The sequence below is a fragment of the Triturus cristatus genome, chromosome 12 (genome assembly GCF_964204655.1).
Source record: "Triturus cristatus chromosome 12, aTriCri1.1, whole genome shotgun sequence".
NCBI lineage: Eukaryota > Metazoa > Chordata > Amphibia > Caudata > Salamandridae > Triturus > Triturus cristatus.
Window position 1 is genome coordinate 662262838 of NC_140595.1, and position 22100 is coordinate 662284937.

Here is a 22100-nt window from a genome sequence, read left to right on the forward strand (position 1 = left end):
TTGCCTCACCCCTTCCGATCGCCTGACGAACGCCTGACAAACGCCATTCTCACCCTGCCGGGCAAGCCCTGCCGGGCAAAGCCAAATAAGCCATGCATATTTACAGTTCCTTTGAAAGGCAGAGCGAGGACTAGGACCTCTGTTCCGACTGAATCTGCATCCACAGAAAGGATGTTATAAGGCCCTACAAATTTCACCAAGGAGATGTGAAAGTCTTCCCCCATAAAATACTTTTTTTCCCAGATACCCCGGCTCTTAGGCAAATGAGGTTACTCCTCAAAACCCCACCCCCACTCACCATAAATATCCTTCTCTCCTGCTGTCCATTCAAATGATACAAGGTATCTTGTACATAGAGAGAAAGGGAGAATAGGCAGACTTGCTTCAAAGATTTGGTGACCTTGGATGGGTGGGTTGAATGAAGAAGTGAACCTGGTTTCTGGGAGAGGAGTATCGAGATGAAGATGAGGAAAAGTGAACATGGACCACATTCATAGGTTAGAGAAATACATTTAATAGGTTGAATGGTTTTGAAAAGTGAACTTCGAGCAGTAATTGTTGGTTTTTAAACTGCACAGAAATTAAAAATGAATGTGGGATTGGAGGCACACTCTGAACAGAAAAGCACCATAAGCTGCTATGGTGCAACTCAAGATGGTGAATAGAACCTTTAATATGATGATGCTCTTCTTTTGCTAGTTTTTTCGAGTCACCTTTTATTGTAAGTAGCTGATACAGCATTTTTTGCAGCTCTTCAGTTTATGGTTATCATGTGAGAACACAGTTTTCATCATATTTATTATTCTACAAATGTATTTTTAAATGCACTGATGTGGTGTTTGCATGAAATGCAAGATGGCACATCATGGAATGTTTAAACTGAGCATCGCGGAGGATATGTGATATTTGGCACCCAGAGGAGTAGGACACGTAGATCCTATAAGAAGTAAAGACTCTCTAGCAAGGGCCGTCCATACTCTGAGTTTAAACTTTACTTTTTGTGAAATGGTTTATGAAAAACAACACGGCTGCTCCAGGTGAGGCTCGAACTCACAACCTCGGCATGGCTCAGTGCAAGTACTGCTGTATAAGTACCGCGCGCTAACCGATTGCGCCACTGGAGCTCTCTCTTTTCACATCTCCCCAGGTGAGCCATCTACAGCTGACCAAATAGATGACAGACACTGCTCCATCATTCACTGTGCAAGATCGACTCACATGCTAGCATGTTATCATGACTATTAAAAATACAGTCCAAACGGAATAGATTCTATAATTGTCCTATAACATATGCTCTGTCTATTCAAAACCCCATAGAATTATATCTTGACAGTTCTGACAAAGTCTAGGGGAATCTTATGAATATTTGTAATTAGCACATAGTAAGAATTTCCCAAAAATGAAATGTAGGTCCCTGATTGGGGGAAGACGTGGAATGTGAGATCTTGCCTCAGCTGTTTTTTTCTTTTTTAGGTACAGTATATTGACACTTCAGTACCTTTTGTGAAGCAAGGTTTCAGATGGGGCTGTGGGGCAGACGAGGTGGCCGAGTGGTTAAGGCGATGGACTGCTAATCCATTGTGCTCTGCACGCGTGGGTTCGAATCCCACCTTCGTCGGAAAGCCATCAGAGTCTCTTTTGATGGCCAGCATTTCTTGTAGTATAATTACACTCTCTTTCAAGACAGAGCCAGGATCCGCTAGATGGGATCATCTGACTGTTCCATTTTAACAAATATGTCAAATAAAGTGAAGTATTTTGTGCGTAATAGAAATTAGATCTTTCATGGAGTTTCCAGAGGATTGCCTTTCACTCACTCCTGGCTTATTAACCAGTTTGGATAAATAGATTGATAAGAAAGCAGCTCTTACTCCTAAAGTTTAGGCCGTCTCAAATGAATGACTGTTAACATATGTCTGCCCCACAGAGACAGATCACTTCTAATAAGTGGGTTCTCTATATGTCACTGATTGTAGACATACTAACTAGAGCTATCGGTATGGTCTTGAATGCGAAAAACTCTTATTTTCTCATATGAAAATGTAGTTTTTCATACTTCCAAAAAAAGTGCCTTAAGCATGGTCTTCAATGTGTGCGCGCATGTGGACATTCATATGCAACTACGTTTCCATACAGAGTCTCAAAATCATAGATATATTCATACCTCAGTAAGAATACATGTTGCAATTTACATCCTGCGTGCAGACTGGCCTTGTAGCTCAGTGGCAGAGCACTGGTCTTGTAAACCAGGGGTCATGAGTTCAAGCCTCATCAGGGCCTTTTTACATGAGTCTTTCTGTATGTTGTTTTCAAGTCATTCTTCCCTGGAGTCACACCTTGCTTTAGGATTGCTTATTGCCAAGCTTCCCTTTCCTGCTTTCATATTATCAAGAAAATATCATGAAGATCATTGAATTATAAATTATTGCCTCACCCCTTCCGATCGCCTGACGAACGCCTGACAAACGCCATTCTCACCCTGGCGGGCAAGCCCTGCCGGGCAAAGCCAAATAAGCCATGCATATTTACAGTTCCTTTGAAAGGCAGAGCGAGGACTAGGACCTCTGTTCCGACTGAATCTGCATCCACAGAAAGGATGTTATAAGGCCCTACAAATTTCACCAAGGAGATGTGAAAGTCTTCCCCCATAAAATACTTTTTTTCCCAGATACCCCGGCTCTTAGGCAAATGAGGTTACTCCTCAAAACCCCACCCCCACTCACCATAAATATCCTTCTCTCCTGCTGTCCATTCAAATGATACAAGGTATCTTGTACATAGAGAGAAAGGGAGAATAGGCAGACTTGCTTCAAAGATTTGGTGACTTTGGATGGGTGGGTTGAATGAAGAAGTGAACCTGGTTTCTGGAAAAGGAGTATCGAGATGAAGATGAGGAAAAGTGAACATGGACCACATTCATAGGTTAGAGAAATAGATTTAATAGGTTGAATGGTTTTGAAAAGTGAACTTCGAGCAGTAATTGTTGGTTTTTAAACTGCACAGAAATTAAAAATGAATGTGGGATTGGAGGCACACTCTGAACAGAAAAGCACCATAAGCTGCTATGGTGCAACTCAAGATGGTGAATAGAACCTTTAATATGATGATGCTCTTCTTTTGCTAGTTTTTTCGAGTCACCTTTTATTGTAAGTAGCTGATACAGCATTTTTTGCAGCTCTTCAGTTTATGGTTATCATGTGAGAACACAGTTTTCATCATATTTATTATTCTACAAATGTATTTTTAAATGCACTGATGTGGTGTTTGCATGAAATGCAAGATGGCACATCATGGAATGTTTAAACTGAGCATCGCGGAGGATATGTGATATTTGGCACCCAGAGGAGTAGGACACGTAGATCCTATAAGAAGTAAAGACTCTCTAGCAAGGGCCGTCCATACTCTGAGTTTAAACTTTACTTTTTGTGAAATGGTTTATGAAAAACAACACGGCTGCTCCAGGTGAGGCTCGAACTCACAACCTCGGCATGGCTCAGTGCAAGTACTGCTGTATAAGTACCGCGCGCTAACCGATTGCGCCACTGGAGCTCTCTCTTTTCACATCTCCCCAGGTGAGCCATCTACAGCTGACCAAGTAGATGACAGACACTGCTCCATCATTCACTGTGCAAGATCGACTCACATGCTAGCATGTTATCATGACTATTAAAAATACAGTCCAAACGGAATAGATTCTATAATTGTCCTATAACATATGCTCTGTCTATTCAAAACCCCATAGAATTATATCTTGACAGTTCTGACAAAGTCTAGGGGAATCTTATGAATATTTGTAATTAGCACATAGTAAGAATTTCCCAAAAATGAAATGTAGGTCCCTGATTGGGGGAAGACGTGGAATGTGAGATCTTGCCTCAGCTGTTTTTTTCTTTTTTAGGTACAGTATATTGACACTTCAGTACCTTTTGTGAAGCAAGGTTTCAGATGGGGCTGTGGGGCAGACGAGGTGGCCGAGTGGTTAAGGCGATGGACTGCAAATCCATTGTGCTCTGCACGCGTGGGTTCGAATCCCACCTTCGTCGGAAAGCCATCAGAGTCTCTTTTGATGGCCAGCATTTCTTGTAGTATAATTACACTCTCTTTCAAGACAGAGCCAGGATCCGCTAGATGGGATCATCTGACTGTTCCATTTTAACAAATATGTCAAATAAAGTGAAGTATTTTGTGCGTAATAGAAATTAGATCTTTCATGGAGTTTCCAGAGGATTGCCTTTCACTCACTCCTGGCTTATTAACCAGTTTGGATAAATAGATTGATAAGAAAGCAGCTCTTACTCCTAAAGTTTAGGCCGTCTCAAATGAATGACTGTTAACATATGTCTGCCCCACAGAGACAGATCACTTCTAATAAGTGGGTTCTCTATATGTCACTGATTGTAGACATACTAACTAGAGCTATCGGTATGGTCTTGAATGCGAAAAACTCTTATTTTCTCATATGAAAATGTAGTTTTTCATACTTCCAAAAAAAGTGCCTTAAGCATGGTCTTCAATGTGTGCGCGCATGTGGACATTCATATGCAACTACGTTTCCATACAGAGTCTCAAAATCATAGATATATTCATACCTCAGTAAGAATACATGTTGCAATTTACATCCTGCGTGCAGACTGGCCTTGTAGCTCAGTGGCAGAGCACTGGTCTTGTAAACCAGGGGTCATGAGTTCAAGCCTCATCAGGGCCTTTTTACATGAGTCTTTCTGTATGTTGTTTTCAAGTCATTCTTCCCTGGAGTCACACCTTGCTTTAGGATTGCTTATTGCCAAGCTTCCCTTTCCTGCTTTCATATTATCAAGAAAATATCATGAAGATCATTGAATTATAAATTATTGCCTCACCCCTTCCGATCGCCTGACGAACGCCTGACAAACGCCATTCTCACCCTGGCGGGCAAGCCCTGCCGGGCAAAGCCAAATAAGCCATGCATATTTACAGTTCCTTTGAAAGGCAGAGCGAGGACTAGGACCTCTGTTCCGACTGAATCTGCATCCACAGAAAGGATGTTATAAGGCCCTACAAATTTCACCAAGGAGATGTGAAAGTCTTCCCCCATAAAATACTTTTTTTCCCAGATACCCCGGCTCTTAGGCAAATGAGGTTACTCCTCAAAACCCCACCCCCACTCACCATAAATATCCTTCTCTCCTGCTGTCCATTCAAATGATACAAGGTATCTTGTACATAGAGAGAAAGGGAGAATAGGCAGACTTGCTTCAAAGATTTGGTGACTTTGGATGGGTGGGTTGAATGAAGAAGTGAACCTGGTTTCTGGAAAAGGAGTATCGAGATGAAGATGAGGAAAAGTGAACATGGACCACATTCATAGGTTAGAGAAATAGATTTAATAGGTTGAATGGTTTTGAAAAGTGAACTTCGAGCAGTAATTGTTGGTTTTTAAACTGCACAGAAATTAAAAATGAATGTGGGATTGGAGGCACACTCTGAACAGAAAAGCACCATAAGCTGCTATGGTGCAACTCAAGATGGTGAATAGAACCTTTAATATGATGATGCTCTTCTTTTGCTAGTTTTTTCGAGTCACCTTTTATTGTAAGTAGCTGATACAGCATTTTTTGCAGCTCTTCAGTTTATGGTTATCATGTGAGAACACAGTTTTCATCATATTTATTATTCTACAAATGTATTTTTAAATGCACTGATGTGGTGTTTGCATGAAATGCAAGATGGCACATCATGGAATGTTTAAACTGAGCATCGCGGAGGATATGTGATATTTGGCACCCAGAGGAGTAGGACACGTAGATCCTATAAGAAGTAAAGACTCTCTAGCAACGGCCGTCCATACTCTGAGTTTAAACTTTACTTTTTGTGAAATGGTTTATGAAAAACAACACGGCTGCTCCAGGTGAGGCTCGAACTCACAACCTCGGCATGGCTCAGTACAAGTACTGCTGTATAAGTACCGCGCGCTAACCGATTGCGCCACTGGAGCTCTCTCTTTTCACATCTCCCCAGGTGAGCCATCTACAGCTGACCAAGTAGATGACAGACACTGCTCCATCATTCACTGTGCAAGATCGACTCACATGCTAGCATGTTATCATGACTATTAAAAATACAGTCCAAACGGAATAGATTCTATAATTGTCCTATAACATATGCTCTGTCTATTCAAAACCCCATAGAATTATATCTTGACAGTTCTGACAAAGTCTAGGGGAATCTTATGAATATTTGTAATTAGCACATAGTAAGAATTTCCCAAAAATTAAATGTAGGTCCCTGATTGGGGGAAGACGTGGAATGTGAGATCTTGCCTCAGCTGTTTTTTTCTTTTTTAGGTACAGTATATTGACACTTCAGTACCTTTTGTGAAGCAAGGTTTCAGATGGGGCTGTGGGGCAGACGAGGTGGCCGAGTGGTTAAGGCGATGGACTGCTAATCCATTGTGCTCTGCACGCGTGGGTTCGAATCCCACCTTCGTCGGAAAGCCATCAGAGTCTCTTTTGATGGCCAGCATTTCTTGTAGTATAATTACACTCTCTTTCAAGACAGAGCCAGGATCCGCTAGATGGGATCATCTGACTGTTCCATTTTAACAAATATGTCAAATAAAGTGAAGTATTTTGTGCGTAATAGAAATTAGATCTTTCATGGAGTTTCCAGAGGATTGCCTTTCACTCACTCCTGGCTTATTAACCAGTTTGGATAAATAGATTGATAAGAAAGCAGCTCTTACTCCTAAAGTTTAGGCCGTCTCAAATGAATGACTGTTAACATATGTCTGCCCCACAGAGACAGATCACTTCTAATAAGTGGGTTCTCTATATGTCACTGATTGCAGACATACTAACTAGAGCTATCGGTATGGTCTTGAATGCGAAAACTCTTATTTTCTCATATGAAAATGTAGTTTTTCATACTTCCAAAAAAAGTGCCTTAAGCATGGTCTTCAATGTGTGCGCGCACGTGGACATTCATATGCAACTACGTTTCCATACAGAGTCTCAAAATCATAGATATATTCATACCTCAGTAAGAATACATGTTGCAATTTACATCCTGCGTGCAGACTGGCCTTGTAGCTCAGTGGCAGAGCACTGGTCTTGTAAACCAGGGGTCATGAGTTCAAGCCTCATCAGGGCCTTTTTACATGAGTCTTTCTGTATGTTGTTTTCAAGTCATTCTTCCCTGGAGTCACACCTTGCTTTAGGATTGCTTATTGCCAAGCTTCCCTTTCCTGCTTTCATATTATCAAGAAAATATCATGAAGATCATTGAATTATAAATTATTGCCTCACCCCTTCCGATCGCCTGACGAACGCCTGACAAACGCCATTCTCACCCTGCCGGGCAAGCCCTGCCGGGCAAAGCCAAATAAGCCATGCATATTTACAGTTCCTTTGAAAGGCAGAGCGAGGACTAGGACCTCTGTTCCGACTGAATCTGCATCCACAGAAAGGATGTTATAAGGCCCTACAAATTTCACCAAGGAGATGTGAAAGTCTTCCCCCATAAAATACTTTTTTTCCCAGATACCCCGGCTCTTAGGCAAATGAGGTTACTCCTCAAAACCCCACCCCCACTCACCATAAATATCCTTCTCTCCTGCTGTCCATTCAAATGATACAAGGTATCTTGTACATAGAGAGAAAGGGAGAATAGGCAGACTTGCTTCAAAGATTTGGTGACCTTGGATGGGTGGGTTGAATGAAGAAGTGAACCTGGTTTCTGGGAGAGGAGTATCGAGATGAAGATGAGGAAAAGTGAACATGGACCACATTCATAGGTTAGAGAAATACATTTAATAGGTTGAATGGTTTTGAAAAGTGAACTTCGAGCAGTAATTGTTGGTTTTTAAACTGCACAGAAATTAAAAATGAATGTGGGATTGGAGGCACACTCTGAACAGAAAAGCACCATAAGCTGCTATGGTGCAACTCAAGATGGTGAATAGAACCTTTAATATGATGATGCTCTTCTTTTGCTAGTTTTTTCGAGTCACCTTTTATTGTAAGTAGCTGATACAGCATTTTTTGCAGCTCTTCAGTTTATGGTTATCATGTGAGAACACAGTTTTCATCATATTTATTATTCTACAAATGTATTTTTAAATGCACTGATGTGGTGTTTGCATGAAATGCAAGATGGCACATCATGGAATGTTTAAACTGAGCATCGCGGAGGATATGTGATATTTGGCACCCAGAGGAGTAGGACACGTAGATCCTATAAGAAGTAAAGACTCTCTAGCAAGGGCCGTCCATACTCTGAGTTTAAACTTTACTTTTTGTGAAATGGTTTATTAAAAACAACACGGCTGCTCCAGGTGAGGCTCGAACTCACAACCTCGGCATGGCTCAGTGCAAGTACTGCTGTATAAGTACCGCGCGCTAACCGATTGCGCCACTGGAGCTCTCTCTTTTCACATCTCCCCAGGTGAGCCATCTACAGCTGACCAAGTAGATGACAGACACTGCTCCATCATTCACTGTGCAAGATCGACTCACATGCTAGCATGTTATCATGACTATTAAAAATACAGTCCAAACGGAATAGATTCTATAATTGTCCTATAACATATGCTCTGTCTATTCAAAACCCCATAGAATTATATCTTGACAGTTCTGACAAAGTCTAGGGGAATCTTATGAATATTTGTAATTAGCACATAGTAAGAATTTCCCAAAAATGAAATGTAGGTCCCTGATTGGGGGAAGACGTGGAATGTGAGATCTTGCCTCAGCTGTTTTTTTCTTTTTTAGGTACAGTATATTGACACTTCAGTACCTTTTGTGAAGCAAGGTTTCAGATGGGGCTGTGGGGCAGACGAGGTGGCCGAGTGGTTAAGGCGATGGACTGCTAATCCATTGTGCTCTGCACGCGTGGGTTCGAATCCCACCTTCGTCGGAAAGCCATCAGAGTCTCTTTTGATGGCCAGCATTTCTTGTAGTATAATTACACTCTCTTTCAAGACAGAGCCAGGATCCGCTAGATGGGATCATCTGACTGTTCCATTTTAACAAATATGTCAAATAAAGTGAAGTATTTTGTGCGTAATAGAAATTAGATCTTTCATGGAGTTTCCAGAGGATTGCCTTTCACTCACTCCTGGCTTATTAACCAGTTTGGATAAATAGATTGATAAGAAAGCAGCTCTTACTCCTAAAGTTTAGGCCGTCTCAAATGAATGACTGTTAACATATGTCTGCCCCACAGAGACAGATCACTTCTAATAAGTGGGTTCTCTATATGTCACTGATTGTAGACATACTAACTAGAGCTATCGGTATGGTCTTGAATGCGAAAAACTCTTATTTTCTCATATGAAAATGTAGTTTTTCATACTTCCAAAAAAAGTGCCTTAAGCATGGTCTTCAATGTGTGCGCGCATGTGGACATTCATATGCAACTACGTTTCCATACAGAGTCTCAAAATCATAGATATATTCATACCTCAGTAAGAATACATGTTGCAATTTACATCCTGCGTGCAGACTGGCCTTGTAGCTCAGTGGCAGAGCACTGGTCTTGTAAACCAGGGGTCATGAGTTCAAGCCTCATCAGGGCCTTTTTACATGAGTCTTTCTGTATGTTGTTTTCAAGTCATTCTTCCCTGGAGTCACACCTTGCTTTAGGATTGCTTATTGCCAAGCTTCCCTTTCCTGCTTTCATATTATCAAGAAAATATCATGAAGATCATTGAATTATAAATTATTGCCTCACCCCTTCCGATCGCCTGACGAACGCCTGACAAACGCCATTCTCACCCTGGCGGGCAAGCCCTGCCGGGCAAAGCCAAATAAGCCATGCATATTTACAGTTCCTTTGAAAGGCAGAGCGAGGACTAGGACCTCTGTTCCGACTGAATCTGCATCCACAGAAAGGATGTTATAAGGCCCTACAAATTTCACCAAGGAGATGTGAAAGTCTTCCCCCATAAAATACTTTTTTTCCCAGATACCCCGGCTCTTAGGCAAATGAGGTTACTCCTCAAAACCCCACCCCCACTCACCATAAATATCCTTCTCTCCTGCTGTCCATTCAAATGATACAAGGTATCTTGTACATAGAGAGAAAGGGAGAATAGGCAGACTTGCTTCAAAGATTTGGTGACTTTGGATGGGTGGGTTGAATGAAGAAGTGAACCTGGTTTCTGGAAAAGGAGTATCGAGATGAAGATGAGGAAAAGTGAACATGGACCACATTCATAGGTTAGAGAAATAGATTTAATAGGTTGAATGGTTTTGAAAAGTGAACTTCGAGCAGTAATTGTTGGTTTTTAAACTGCACAGAAATTAAAAATGAATGTGGGATTGGAGGCACACTCTGAACAGAAAAGCACCATAAGCTGCTATGGTGCAACTCAAGATGGTGAATAGAACCTTTAATATGATGATGCTCTTCTTTTGCTAGTTTTTTCGAGTCACCTTTTATTGTAAGTAGCTGATACAGCATTTTTTGCAGCTCTTCAGTTTATGGTTATCATGTGAGAACACAGTTTTCATCATATTTATTATTCTACAAATGTATTTTTAAATGCACTGATGTGGTGTTTGCATGAAATGCAAGATGGCACATCATGGAATGTTTAAACTGAGCATCGCGGAGGATATGTGATATTTGGCACCCAGAGGAGTAGGACACGTAGATCCTATAAGAAGTAAAGACTCTCTAGCAAGGGCCGTCCATACTCTGAGTTTAAACTTTACTTTTTGTGAAATGGTTTATGAAAAACAACACGGCTGCTCCAGGTGAGGCTCGAACTCACAACCTCGGCATGGCTCAGTACAAGTACTGCTGTATAAGTACCGCGCGCTAACCGATTGCGCCACTGGAGCTCTCTCTTTTCACATCTCCCCAGGTGAGCCATCTACAGCTGACCAAGTAGATGACAGACACTGCTCCATCATTCACTGTGCAAGATCGACTCACATGCTAGCATGTTATCATGACTATTAAAAATACAGTCCAAACGGAATAGATTCTATAATTGTCCTATAACATATGCTCTGTCTATTCAAAACCCCATAGAATTATATCTTGACAGTTCTGACAAAGTCTAGGGGAATCTTATGAATATTTGTAATTAGCACATAGTAAGAATTTCCCAAAAATTAAATGTAGGTCCCTGATTGGGGGAAGACGTGGAATGTGAGATCTTGCCTCAGCTGTTTTTTTCTTTTTTAGGTACAGTATATTGACACTTCAGTACCTTTTGTGAAGCAAGGTTTCAGATGGGGCTGTGGGGCAGACGAGGTGGCCGAGTGGTTAAGGCGATGGACTGCTAATCCATTGTGCTCTGCACGCGTGGGTTCGAATCCCACCTTCGTCGGAAAGCCATCAGAGTCTCTTTTGATGGCCAGCATTTCTTGTAGTATAATTACACTCTCTTTCAAGACAGAGCCAGGATCCGCTAGATGGGATCATCTGACTGTTCCATTTTAACAAATATGTCAAATAAAGTGAAGTATTTTGTGCGTAATAGAAATTAGATCTTTCATGGAGTTTCCAGAGGATTGCCTTTCACTCACTCCTGGCTTATTAACCAGTTTGGATAAATAGATTGATAAGAAAGCAGCTCTTACTCCTAAAGTTTAGGCCGTCTCAAATGAATGACTGTTAACATATGTCTGCCCCACAGAGACAGATCACTTCTAATAAGTGGGTTCTCTATATGTCACTGATTGCAGACATACTAACTAGAGCTATCGGTATGGTCTTGAATGCGAAAACTCTTATTTTCTCATATGAAAATGTAGTTTTTCATACTTCCAAGAAAAGTGCCTTAAGCATGGTCTTCAATGTGTGCGCGCACGTGGACATTCATATGCAACTACGTTTCCATACAGAGTCTCAAAATCATAGATATATTCATACCTCAGTAAGAATACATGTTGCAATTTACATCCTGCGTGCAGACTGGCCTTGTAGCTCAGTGGCAGAGCACTGGTCTTGTAAACCAGGGGTCATGAGTTCAAGCCTCATCAGGGCCTTTTTACATGAGTCTTTCTGTATGTTGTTTTCAAGTCATTCTTCCCTGGAGTCACACCTTGCTTTAGGATTGCTTATTGCCAAGCTTCCCTTTCCTGCTTTCATATTATCAAGAAAATATCATGAAGATCATTGAATTATACATTATTGCCTCACCCCTTCCGATCGCCTGACGAACGCCTGACAAACGCCATTCTCACCCTGCCGGGCAAGCCCTGCCGGGCAAAGCCAAATAAGCCATGCATATTTACAGTTCCTTTGAAAGGCAGAGCGAGGACTAGGACCTCTGTTCCGACTGAATCTGCATCCACAGAAAGGATGTTATAAGGCCCTACAAATTTCACCAAGGAGATGTGAAAGTCTTCCCCCATAAAATACTTTTTTTCCCAGATACCCCGGCTCTTAGGCAAATGAGGTTACTCCTCAAAACCCCACCCCCACTCACCATAAATATCCTTCTCTCCTGCTGTCCATTCAAATGATACAAGGTATCTTGTACATAGAGAGAAAGGGAGAATAGGCAGACTTGCTTCAAAGATTTGGTGACCTTGGATGGGTGGGTTGAATGAAGAAGTGAACCTGGTTTCTGGGAGAGGAGTATCGAGATGAAGATGAGGAAAAGTGAACATGGACCACATTCATAGGTTAGAGAAATACATTTAATAGGTTGAATGGTTTTGAAAAGTGAACTTCGAGCAGTAATTGTTGGTTTTTAAACTGCACAGAAATTAAAAATGAATGTGGGATTGGAGGCACACTCTGAACAGAAAAGCACCATAAGCTGCTATGGTGCAACTCAAGATGGTGAATAGAACCTTTAATATGATGATGCTCTTCTTTTGCTAGTTTTTTCGAGTCACCTTTTATTGTAAGTAGCTGATACAGCATTTTTTGCAGCTCTTCAGTTTATGGTTATCATGTGAGAACACAGTTTTCATCATATTTATTATTCTACAAATGTATTTTTAAATGCACTGATGTGGTGTTTGCATGAAATGCAAGATGGCACATCATGGAATGTTTAAACTGAGCATCGCGGAGGATATGTGATATTTGGCACCCAGAGGAGTAGGACACGTAGATCCTATAAGAAGTAAAGACTCTCTAGCAAGGGCCGTCCATACTCTGAGTTTAAACTTTACTTTTTGTGAAATGGTTTATGAAAAACAACACGGCTGCTCCAGGTGAGGCTCGAACTCACAACCTCGGCATGGCTCAGTGCAAGTACTGCTGTATAAGTACCGCGCGCTAACCGATTGCGCCACTGGAGCTCTCTCTTTTCACATCTCCCCGGGTGAGCCATCTACAGCTGACCAAGTAGATGACAGACACTGCTCCATCATTCACTGTGCAAGATCGACTCACATGCTAGCATGTTATCATGACTATTAAAAATACAGTCCAAACGGAATAGATTCTATAATTGTCCTATAACATATGCTCTGTCTATTCAAAACCCCATAGAATTATATCTTGACAGTTCTGACAAAGTCTAGGGGAATCTTATGAATATTTGTAATTAGCACATAGTAAGAATTTCCCAAAAATGAAATGTAGGTCCCTGATTGGGGGAAGACGTGGAATGTGAGATCTTGCCTCAGCTGTTTTTTTCTTTTTTAGGTACAGTATATTGACACTTCAGTACCTTTTGTGAAGCAAGGTTTCAGATGGGGCTGTGGGGCAGACGAGGTGGCCGAGTGGTTAAGGCGATGGACTGCTAATCCATTGTGCTCTGCACGCGTGGGTTCGAATCCCACCTTCGTCGGAAAGCCATCAGAGTCTCTTTTGATGGCCAGCATTTCTTGTAGTATAATTACACTCTCTTTCAAGACAGAGCCAGGATCCGCTAGATGGGATCATCTGACTGTTCCATTTTAACAAATATGTCAAATAAAGTGAAGTATTTTGTGCGTAATAGAAATTAGATCTTTCATGGAGTTTCCAGAGGATTGCCTTTCACTCACTCCTGGCTTATTAACCAGTTTGGATAAATAGATTGATAAGAAAGCAGCTCTTACTCCTAAAGTTTAGGCCGTCTCAAATGAATGACTGTTAACATATGTCTGCCCCACAGAGACAGATCACTTCTAATAAGTGGGTTCTCTATATGTCACTGATTGTAGACATACTAACTAGAGCTATCGGTATGGTCTTGAATGCGAAAAACTCTTATTTTCTCATATGAAAATGTAGTTTTTCATACTTCCAAAAAAAGTGCCTTAAGCATGGTCTTCAATGTGTGCGCGCATGTGGACATTCATATGCAACTACGTTTCCATACAGAGTCTCAAAATCATAGATATATTCATACCTCAGTAAGAATACATGTTGCAATTTACATCCTGCGTGCAGACTGGCCTTGTAGCTCAGTGGCAGAGCACTGGTCTTGTAAACCAGGGGTCATGAGTTCAAGCCTCATCAGGGCCTTTTTACATGAGTCTTTCTGTATGTTGTTTTCAAGTCATTCTTCCCTGGAGTCACACCTTGCTTTAGGATTGCTTATTGCCAAGCTTCCCTTTCCTGCTTTCATATTATCAAGAAAATATCATGAAGATCATTGAATTATAAATTATTGCCTCACCCCTTCCGATCGCCTGACGAACGCCTGACAAACGCCATTCTCACCCTGGCGGGCAAGCCCTGCCGGGCAAAGCCAAATAAGCCATGCATATTTACAGTTCCTTTGAAAGGCAGAGCGAGGACTAGGACCTCTGTTCCGACTGAATCTGCATCCACAGAAAGGATGTTATAAGGCCCTACAAATTTCACCAAGGAGATGTGAAAGTCTTCCCCCATAAAATACTTTTTTTCCCAGATACCCCGGCTCTTAGGCAAATGAGGTTACTCCTCAAAACCCCACCCCCACTCACCATAAATATCCTTCTCTCCTGCTGTCCATTCAAATGATACAAGGTATCTTGTACATAGAGAGAAAGGGAGAATAGGCAGACTTGCTTCAAAGATTTGGTGACTTTGGATGGGTGGGTTGAATGAAGAAGTGAACCTGGTTTCTGGAAAAGGAGTATCGAGATGAAGATGAGGAAAAGTGAACATGGACCACATTCATAGGTTAGAGAAATAGATTTAATAGGTTGAATGGTTTTGAAAAGTGAACTTCGAGCAGTAATTGTTGGTTTTTAAACTGCACAGAAATTAAAAATGAATGTGGGATTGGAGGCACACTCTGAACAGAAAAGCACCATAAGCTGCTATGGTGCAACTCAAGATGGTGAATAGAACCTTTAATATGATGATGCTCTTCTTTTGCTAGTTTTTTCGAGTCACCTTTTATTGTAAGTAGCTGATACAGCATTTTTTGCAGCTCTTCAGTTTATGGTTATCATGTGAGAACACAGTTTTCATCATATTTATTATTCTACAAATGTATTTTTAAATGCACTGATGTGGTGTTTGCATGAAATGCAAGATGGCACATCATGGAATGTTTAAACTGAGCATCGCGGAGGATATGTGATATTTGGCACCCAGAGGAGTAGGACACGTAGATCCTATAAGAAGTAAAGACTCTCTAGCAAGGGCCGTCCATACTCTGAGTTTAAACTTTACTTTTTGTGAAATGGTTTATGAAAAACAACACGGCTGCTCCAGGTGAGGCTCGAACTCACAACCTCGGCATGGCTCAGTGCAAGTACTGCTGTATAAGTACCGCGCGCTAACCGATTGCGCCACTGGAGCTCTCTCTTTTCACATCTCCCCAGGTGAGCCATCTACAGCTGACCAAGTAGATGACAGACACTGCTCCATCATTCACTGTGCAAGATCGACTCACATGCTAGCATGTTATCATGACTATTAAAAATACAGTCCAAACGGAATAGATTCTATAATTGTCCTATAACATATGCTCTGTCTATTCAAAACCCCATAGAATTATATCTTGACAGTTCTGACAAAGTCTAGGGGAATCTTATGAATATTTGTAATTAGCACATAGTAAGAATTTCCCAAAAATGAAATGTAGGTCCCTGATTGGGGGAAGACGTGGAATGTGAGATCTTGCCTCAGCTGTTTTTTTCTTTTTTAGGTACAGTATATTGACACTTCAGTACCTTTTGTGAAGCAAGGTTTCAGATGGGGCTGTGGGGCAGACGAGGTGGCCGAGTGGTTAAGGCGATGGACTGCTAATCCATTGTGCTCTGCACGCGTGGGTTCGAATCCCACCTTCGTCGGAAAGCCATCAGAGTCTCTTTTGATGGCCAGCATTTCTTGTAGTATAATTACACTCTCTTTCAAGACAGAGCCAGGATCCGCTAGATGGGATCATCTGACTGTTCCATTTTAACAAATATGTCAAATAAAGTGAAGTATTTTGTGCGTAATAGAAATTAGATCTTTCATGGAGTTTCCAGAGGATTGCCTTTCACTCACTCCTGGCTTATTAACCAGTTTGGATAAATAGATTGATAAGAAAGCAGCTCTTACTCCTAAAGTTTAGGCCGTCTCAAATGAATGACTGTTAACATATGTCTGCCCCACAGAGACAGATCACTTCTAATAAGTGGGTTCTCTATATGTCACTGATTGTAGACATACTAACTAGAGCTATCGGTATGGTCTTGAATGCGAAAAACTCTTATTTTCTCATATGAAAATGTAGTTTTTCATACTTCCAAAAAAAGTGCCTTAAGCATGGTCTTCAATGTGTGCGCGCATGTGGACATTCATATGCAACTACGTTTCCATACAGAGTCTCAAAATCATAGATATATTCATACCTCAGTAAGAATACATGTTGCAATTTACATCCTGCGTGCAGACTGGCCTTGTAGCTCAGTGGCAGAGCACTGGTCTTGTAAACCAGGGGTCATGAGTTCAAGCCTCATCAGGGCCTTTTTACATGAGTCTTTCTGTATGTTGTTTTCAAGTCATTCTTCCCTGGAGTCACACCTTGCTTTAGGATTGCTTATTGCCAAGCTTCCCTTTCCTGCTTTCATATTATCAAGAAAATATCATGAAGATCATTGAATTATAAATTATTGCCTCACCCCTTCCGATCGCCTGACGAACGCCTGACAAACGCCATTCTCACCCTGGCGGGCAAGCCCTGCCGGGCAAAGCCAAATAAGCCATGCATATTTACAGTTCCTTTGAAAGGCAGAGCGAGGACTAGGACCTCTGTTCCGACTGAATCTGCATCCACAGAAAGGATGTTATAAGGCCCTACAAATTTCACCAAGGAGATGTGAAAGTCTTCCCCCATAAAATACTTTTTTTCCCAGATACCCCGGCTCTTAGGCAAATGAGGTTACTCCTCAAAACCCCACCCCCACTCACCATAAATATCCTTCTCTCCTGCTGTCCATTCAAATGATACAAGGTATCTTGTACATAGAGAGAAAGGGAGAATAGGCAGACTTGCTTCAAAGATTTGGTGACTTTGGATGGGTGGGTTGAATGAAGAAGTGAACCTGGTTTCTGGAAAAGGAGTATCGAGATGAAGATGAGGAAAAGTGAACATGGACCACATTCATAGGTTAGAGAAATAGATTTAATAGGTTGAATGGTTTTGAAAAGTGAACTTCGAGCAGTAATTGTTGGTTTTTAAACTGCACAGAAATTAAAAATGAATGTGGGATTGGAGGCACACTCTGAACAGAAAAGCACCATAAGCTGCTATGGTGCAACTCAAGATGGTGAATAGAACCTTTAATATGATGATGCTCTTCTTTTGCTAGTTTTTTCGAGTCACCTTTTATTGTAAGTAGCTGATACAGCATTTTTTGCAGCTCTTCAGTTTATGGTTATCATGTGAGAACACAGTTTTCATCATATTTATTATTCTACAAATGTATTTTTAAATGCACTGATGTGGTGTTTGCATGAAATGCAAGATGGCACATCATGGAATGTTTAAACTGAGCATCGCGGAGGATATGTGATATTTGGCACCCAGAGGAGTAGGACACGTAGATCCTATAAGAAGTAAAGACTCTCTAGCAAGGGCCGTCCATACTCTGAGTTTAAACTTTACTTTTTGTGAAATGGTTTATGAAAAACAACACGGCTGCTCCAGGTGAGGCTCGAACTCACAACCTCGGCATGGCTCAGTACAAGTACTGCTGTATAAGTACCGCGCGCTAACCGATTGCGCCACTGGAGCTCTCTCTTTTCACATCTCCCCAGGTGAGCCATCTACAGCTGACCAAGTAGATGACAGACACTGCTCCATCATTCACTGTGCAAGATCGACTCACATGCTAGCATGTTATCATGACTATTAAAAATACAGTCCAAACGGAATAGATTCTATAATTGTCCTATAACATATGCTCTGTCTATTCAAAACCCCATAGAATTATATCTTGACAGTTCTGACAAAGTCTAGGGGAATCTTATGAATATTTGTAATTAGCACATAGTAAGAATTTCCCAAAAATTAAATGTAGGTCCCTGATTGGGGGAAGACGTGGAATGTGAGATCTTGCCTCAGCTGTTTTTTTCTTTTTTAGGTACAGTATATTGACACTTCAGTACCTTTTGTGAAGCAAGGTTTCAGATGGGGCTGTGGGGCAGACGAGGTGGCCGAGTGGTTAAGGCGATGGACTGCTAATCCATTGTGCTCTGCACGCGTGGGTTCGAATCCCACCTTCGTCGGAAAGCCATCAGAGTCTCTTTTGATGGCCAGCATTTCTTGTAGTATAATTACACTCTCTTTCAAGACAGAGCCAGGATCCGCTAGATGGGATCATCTGACTGTTCCATTTTAACAAATATGTCAAATAAAGTGAAGTATTTTGTGCGTAATAGAAATTAGATCTTTCATGGAGTTTCCAGAGGATTGCCTTTCACTCACTCCTGGCTTATTAACCAGTTTGGATAAATAGATTGATAAGAAAGCAGCTCTTACTCCTAAAGTTTAGGCCGTCTCAAATGAATGACTGTTAACATATGTCTGCCCCACAGAGACAGATCACTTCTAATAAGTGGGTTCTCTATATGTCACTGATTGCAGACATACTAACTAGAGCTATCGGTATGGTCTTGAATGCGAAAACTCTTATTTTCTCATATGAAAATGTAGTTTTTCATACTTCCAAAAAAAGTGCCTTAAGCATGGTCTTCAATGTGTGCGCGCACGTGGACATTCATATGCAACTACGTTTCCATACAGAGTCTCAAAATCATAGATATATTCATACCTCAGTAAGAATACATGTTGCAATTTACATCCTGCGTGCAGACTGGCCTTGTAGCTCAGTGGCAGAGCACTGGTCTTGTAAACCAGGGGTCATGAGTTCAAGCCTCATCAGGGCCTTTTTACATGAGTCTTTCTGTATGTTGTTTTCAAGTCATTCTTCCCTGGAGTCACACCTTGCTTTAGGATTGCTTATTGCCAAGCTTCCCTTTCCTGCTTTCATATTATCAAGAAAATATCATGAAGATCATTGAATTATAAATTATTGCCTCACCCCTTCCGATCGCCTGACGAACGCCTGACAAACGCCATTCTCACCCTGCCGGGCAAGCCCTGCCGGGCAAAGCCAAATAAGCCATGCATATTTACAGTTCCTTTGAAAGGCAGAGCGAGGACTAGGACCTCTGTTCCGACTGAATCTGCATCCACAGAAAGGATGTTATAAGGCCCTACAAATTTCACCAAGGAGATGTGAAAGTCTTCCCCCATAAAATACTTTTTTTCCCAGATACCCCGGCTCTTAGGCAAATGAGGTTACTCCTCAAAACCCCACCCCCACTCACCATAAATATCCTTCTCTCCTGCTGTCCATTCAAATGATACAAGGTATCTTGTACATAGAGAGAAAGGGAGAATAGGCAGACTTGCTTCAAAGATTTGGTGACCTTGGATGGGTGGGTTGAATGAAGAAGTGAACCTGGTTTCTGGGAGAGGAGTATCGAGATGAAGATGAGGAAAAGTGAACATGGACCACATTCATAGGTTAGAGAAATACATTTAATAGGTTGAATGGTTTTGAAAAGTGAACTTCGAGCAGTAATTGTTGGTTTTTAAACTGCACAGAAATTAAAAATGAATGTGGGATTGGAGGCACACTCTGAACAGAAAAGCACCATAAGCTGCTATGGTGCAACTCAAGATGGTGAATAGAACCTTTAATATGATGATGCTCTTCTTTTGCTAGTTTTTTCGAGTCACCTTTTATTGTAAGTAGCTGATACAGCATTTTTTGCAGCTCTTCAGTTTATGGTTATCATGTGAGAACACAGTTTTCATCATATTTATTATTCTACAAATGTAGTTTTAAATGCACTGATGTGGTGTTTGCATGAAATGCAAGATGGCACATCATGGAATGTTTAAACTGAGCATCGCGGAGGATATGTGATATTTGGCACCCAGAGGAGTAGGACACGTAGATCCTATAAGAAGTAAAGACTCTCTAGCAAGGGCCGTCCATACTCTGAGTTTAAACTTTACTTTTTGTGAAATGGTTTATGAAAAACAACACGGCTGCTCCAGGTGAGGCTCGAACTCACAACCTCGGCATGGCTCAGTGCAAGTACTGCTGTATAAGTACCGCGCGCTAACCGATTGCGCCACTGGAGCTCTCTCTTTTCACATCTCCCCAGGTGAGCCATCTACAGCTGACCAAGTAGATGACAGACACTGCTCCATCATTCACTGTGCAAGATCGACTCACATGCTAGCATGTTATCATGACTATTAAAAATACAGTCCAAACGGAATAGATTCTATAATTGTCCTGCTCTGTCTATTCAAAACCCCATAGAATTATATCTTGACAGTTCTGACAAAGTCTAGGGGAATCTTATGAATATTTGTAATTAGCACATAGTAAGAATTTCCCAAAAATGAAATGTAGGTCCCTGATTGGGGGAAGACGTGGAATGTGAGATCTTGCCTCAGCTGTTTTTTTCTTTTTTAGGTACAGTATATTGACACTTCAGTACCTTTTGTGAAGCAAGGTTTCAGATGGGGCTGTGGGGCAGACGAGGTGGCCGAGTGGTTAAGGCGATGGACTGCTAATCCATTGTGCTCTGCACGCGTGGGTTCGAATCCCACCTTCGTCGGAAAGCCATCAGAGTCTCTTTTGATGGCCAGCATTTCTTGTAGTATAATTACACTCTCTTTCAAGACAGAGCCAGGATCCGCTAGATGGGATCATCTGACTGTTCCATTTTAACAAATATGTCAAATAAAGTGAAGTATTTTGTGCGTAATAGAAATTAGATCTTTCATGGAGTTTCCAGAGGATTGCCTTTCACTCACTCCTGGCTTATTAACCAGTTTGGATAAATAGATTGATAAGAAAGCAGCTCTTACTCCTAAAGTTTAGGCCGTCTCAAATGAATGACTGTTAACATATGTCTGCCCCACAGAGACAGATCACTTCTAATAAGTGGGTTCTCTATATGTCACTGATTGTAGACATACTAACTAGAGCTATCGGTATGGTCTTGAATGCGAAAAACTCTTATTTTCTCATATGAAAATGTAGTTTTTCATACTTCCAAAAAAAGTGCCTTAAGCATGGTCTTCAATGTGTGCGCGCATGTGGACATTCATATGCAACTACGTTTCCATACAGAGTCTCAAAATCATAGATATATTCATACCTCAGTAAGAATACATGTTGCAATTTACATCCTGCGTGCAGACTGGCCTTGTAGCTCAGTGGCAGAGCACTGGTCTTGTAAACCAGGGGTCATGAGTTCAAGCCTCATCAGGGCCTTTTTACATGAGTCTTTCTGTATGTTGTTTTCAAGTCATTCTTCCCTGGAGTCACACCTTGCTTTAGGATTGCTTATTGCCAAGCTTCCCTTTCCTGCTTTCATATTATCAAGAAAATATCATGAAGATCATTGAATTATAAATTATTGCCTCACCCCTTCCGATCGCCTGACGAACGCCTGACAAACGCCATTCTCACCCTGGCGGGCAAGCCCTGCCGGGCAAAGCCAAATAAGCCATGCATATTTACAGTTCCTTTGAAAGGCAGAGCGAGGACTAGGACCTCTGTTCCGACTGAATCTGCATCCACAGAAAGGATGTTATAAGGCCCTACAAATTTCACCAAGGAGATGTGAAAGTCTTCCCCCATAAAATACTTTTTTTCCCAGATACCCCGGCTCTTAGGCAAATGAGGTTACTCCTCAAAACCCCA

At 41.4% G+C, this 22100-nt stretch overlaps 27 non-coding genes across 27 annotated transcripts; 18 read left to right on the forward strand and 9 right to left on the reverse strand.

Annotated features, from left to right (window-relative positions):
- Positions 1-1029: 1029 nt before the first annotated feature.
- On the reverse strand, positions 1030-1124 carry TRNAI-UAU (transfer RNA isoleucine (anticodon UAU)). Its single transcript has 2 exons — positions 1087-1124; positions 1030-1065 (listed from the first exon to the last, which is right to left on the reverse strand). It is a non-coding gene; the product is annotated as a tRNA-Ile (tRNA).
- Positions 1125-1536: 412 nt separating this feature from the next.
- TRNAS-GCU (transfer RNA serine (anticodon GCU)) lies at positions 1537-1618 on the forward strand. The gene has a single exon. It is a non-coding gene; the product is annotated as a tRNA-Ser (tRNA).
- Positions 1619-2208: 590 nt separating this feature from the next.
- Positions 2209-2280, forward strand: TRNAT-UGU (transfer RNA threonine (anticodon UGU)). Its single transcript has one exon. It is a non-coding gene; the product is annotated as a tRNA-Thr (tRNA).
- Positions 2281-3454: 1174 nt separating this feature from the next.
- Positions 3455-3549, reverse strand: TRNAI-UAU (transfer RNA isoleucine (anticodon UAU)). The gene is made up of 2 exons: positions 3512-3549; positions 3455-3490 (listed from the first exon to the last, which is right to left on the reverse strand). It is a non-coding gene; the product is annotated as a tRNA-Ile (tRNA).
- Positions 3550-3961: 412 nt separating this feature from the next.
- Positions 3962-4043, forward strand: TRNAC-GCA (transfer RNA cysteine (anticodon GCA)). Its single transcript has one exon. It is a non-coding gene; the product is annotated as a tRNA-Cys (tRNA).
- A 590-nt stretch (positions 4044-4633) lies between these two features.
- Positions 4634-4705, forward strand: TRNAT-UGU (transfer RNA threonine (anticodon UGU)). Its single transcript has one exon. It is a non-coding gene; the product is annotated as a tRNA-Thr (tRNA).
- A 1174-nt stretch (positions 4706-5879) lies between these two features.
- TRNAI-UAU (transfer RNA isoleucine (anticodon UAU)) lies at positions 5880-5974 on the reverse strand. The gene is made up of 2 exons: positions 5937-5974; positions 5880-5915 (listed from the first exon to the last, which is right to left on the reverse strand). It is a non-coding gene; the product is annotated as a tRNA-Ile (tRNA).
- A 412-nt stretch (positions 5975-6386) lies between these two features.
- Positions 6387-6468, forward strand: TRNAS-GCU (transfer RNA serine (anticodon GCU)). Its single transcript has one exon. It is a non-coding gene; the product is annotated as a tRNA-Ser (tRNA).
- A 589-nt stretch (positions 6469-7057) lies between these two features.
- On the forward strand, positions 7058-7129 carry TRNAT-UGU (transfer RNA threonine (anticodon UGU)). The gene has a single exon. It is a non-coding gene; the product is annotated as a tRNA-Thr (tRNA).
- A 1174-nt stretch (positions 7130-8303) lies between these two features.
- TRNAI-UAU (transfer RNA isoleucine (anticodon UAU)) lies at positions 8304-8398 on the reverse strand. The gene is made up of 2 exons: positions 8361-8398; positions 8304-8339 (listed from the first exon to the last, which is right to left on the reverse strand). It is a non-coding gene; the product is annotated as a tRNA-Ile (tRNA).
- Positions 8399-8810: 412 nt separating this feature from the next.
- On the forward strand, positions 8811-8892 carry TRNAS-GCU (transfer RNA serine (anticodon GCU)). Its single transcript has one exon. It is a non-coding gene; the product is annotated as a tRNA-Ser (tRNA).
- Positions 8893-9482: 590 nt separating this feature from the next.
- TRNAT-UGU (transfer RNA threonine (anticodon UGU)) lies at positions 9483-9554 on the forward strand. The gene has a single exon. It is a non-coding gene; the product is annotated as a tRNA-Thr (tRNA).
- A 1174-nt stretch (positions 9555-10728) lies between these two features.
- On the reverse strand, positions 10729-10823 carry TRNAI-UAU (transfer RNA isoleucine (anticodon UAU)). Its single transcript has 2 exons — positions 10786-10823; positions 10729-10764 (listed from the first exon to the last, which is right to left on the reverse strand). It is a non-coding gene; the product is annotated as a tRNA-Ile (tRNA).
- Positions 10824-11235: 412 nt separating this feature from the next.
- On the forward strand, positions 11236-11317 carry TRNAS-GCU (transfer RNA serine (anticodon GCU)). The gene has a single exon. It is a non-coding gene; the product is annotated as a tRNA-Ser (tRNA).
- Positions 11318-11906: 589 nt separating this feature from the next.
- TRNAT-UGU (transfer RNA threonine (anticodon UGU)) lies at positions 11907-11978 on the forward strand. Its single transcript has one exon. It is a non-coding gene; the product is annotated as a tRNA-Thr (tRNA).
- Positions 11979-13152: 1174 nt separating this feature from the next.
- On the reverse strand, positions 13153-13247 carry TRNAI-UAU (transfer RNA isoleucine (anticodon UAU)). The gene is made up of 2 exons: positions 13210-13247; positions 13153-13188 (listed from the first exon to the last, which is right to left on the reverse strand). It is a non-coding gene; the product is annotated as a tRNA-Ile (tRNA).
- Positions 13248-13659: 412 nt separating this feature from the next.
- On the forward strand, positions 13660-13741 carry TRNAS-GCU (transfer RNA serine (anticodon GCU)). The gene has a single exon. It is a non-coding gene; the product is annotated as a tRNA-Ser (tRNA).
- A 590-nt stretch (positions 13742-14331) lies between these two features.
- Positions 14332-14403, forward strand: TRNAT-UGU (transfer RNA threonine (anticodon UGU)). Its single transcript has one exon. It is a non-coding gene; the product is annotated as a tRNA-Thr (tRNA).
- A 1174-nt stretch (positions 14404-15577) lies between these two features.
- Positions 15578-15672, reverse strand: TRNAI-UAU (transfer RNA isoleucine (anticodon UAU)). Its single transcript has 2 exons — positions 15635-15672; positions 15578-15613 (listed from the first exon to the last, which is right to left on the reverse strand). It is a non-coding gene; the product is annotated as a tRNA-Ile (tRNA).
- A 412-nt stretch (positions 15673-16084) lies between these two features.
- Positions 16085-16166, forward strand: TRNAS-GCU (transfer RNA serine (anticodon GCU)). The gene has a single exon. It is a non-coding gene; the product is annotated as a tRNA-Ser (tRNA).
- Positions 16167-16756: 590 nt separating this feature from the next.
- TRNAT-UGU (transfer RNA threonine (anticodon UGU)) lies at positions 16757-16828 on the forward strand. Its single transcript has one exon. It is a non-coding gene; the product is annotated as a tRNA-Thr (tRNA).
- Positions 16829-18002: 1174 nt separating this feature from the next.
- TRNAI-UAU (transfer RNA isoleucine (anticodon UAU)) lies at positions 18003-18097 on the reverse strand. Its single transcript has 2 exons — positions 18060-18097; positions 18003-18038 (listed from the first exon to the last, which is right to left on the reverse strand). It is a non-coding gene; the product is annotated as a tRNA-Ile (tRNA).
- A 412-nt stretch (positions 18098-18509) lies between these two features.
- On the forward strand, positions 18510-18591 carry TRNAS-GCU (transfer RNA serine (anticodon GCU)). The gene has a single exon. It is a non-coding gene; the product is annotated as a tRNA-Ser (tRNA).
- Positions 18592-19180: 589 nt separating this feature from the next.
- TRNAT-UGU (transfer RNA threonine (anticodon UGU)) lies at positions 19181-19252 on the forward strand. Its single transcript has one exon. It is a non-coding gene; the product is annotated as a tRNA-Thr (tRNA).
- Positions 19253-20426: 1174 nt separating this feature from the next.
- TRNAI-UAU (transfer RNA isoleucine (anticodon UAU)) lies at positions 20427-20521 on the reverse strand. The gene is made up of 2 exons: positions 20484-20521; positions 20427-20462 (listed from the first exon to the last, which is right to left on the reverse strand). It is a non-coding gene; the product is annotated as a tRNA-Ile (tRNA).
- A 403-nt stretch (positions 20522-20924) lies between these two features.
- Positions 20925-21006, forward strand: TRNAS-GCU (transfer RNA serine (anticodon GCU)). The gene has a single exon. It is a non-coding gene; the product is annotated as a tRNA-Ser (tRNA).
- A 590-nt stretch (positions 21007-21596) lies between these two features.
- Positions 21597-21668, forward strand: TRNAT-UGU (transfer RNA threonine (anticodon UGU)). The gene has a single exon. It is a non-coding gene; the product is annotated as a tRNA-Thr (tRNA).
- The last annotated feature ends 432 nt before the right edge of the window (positions 21669-22100 follow it).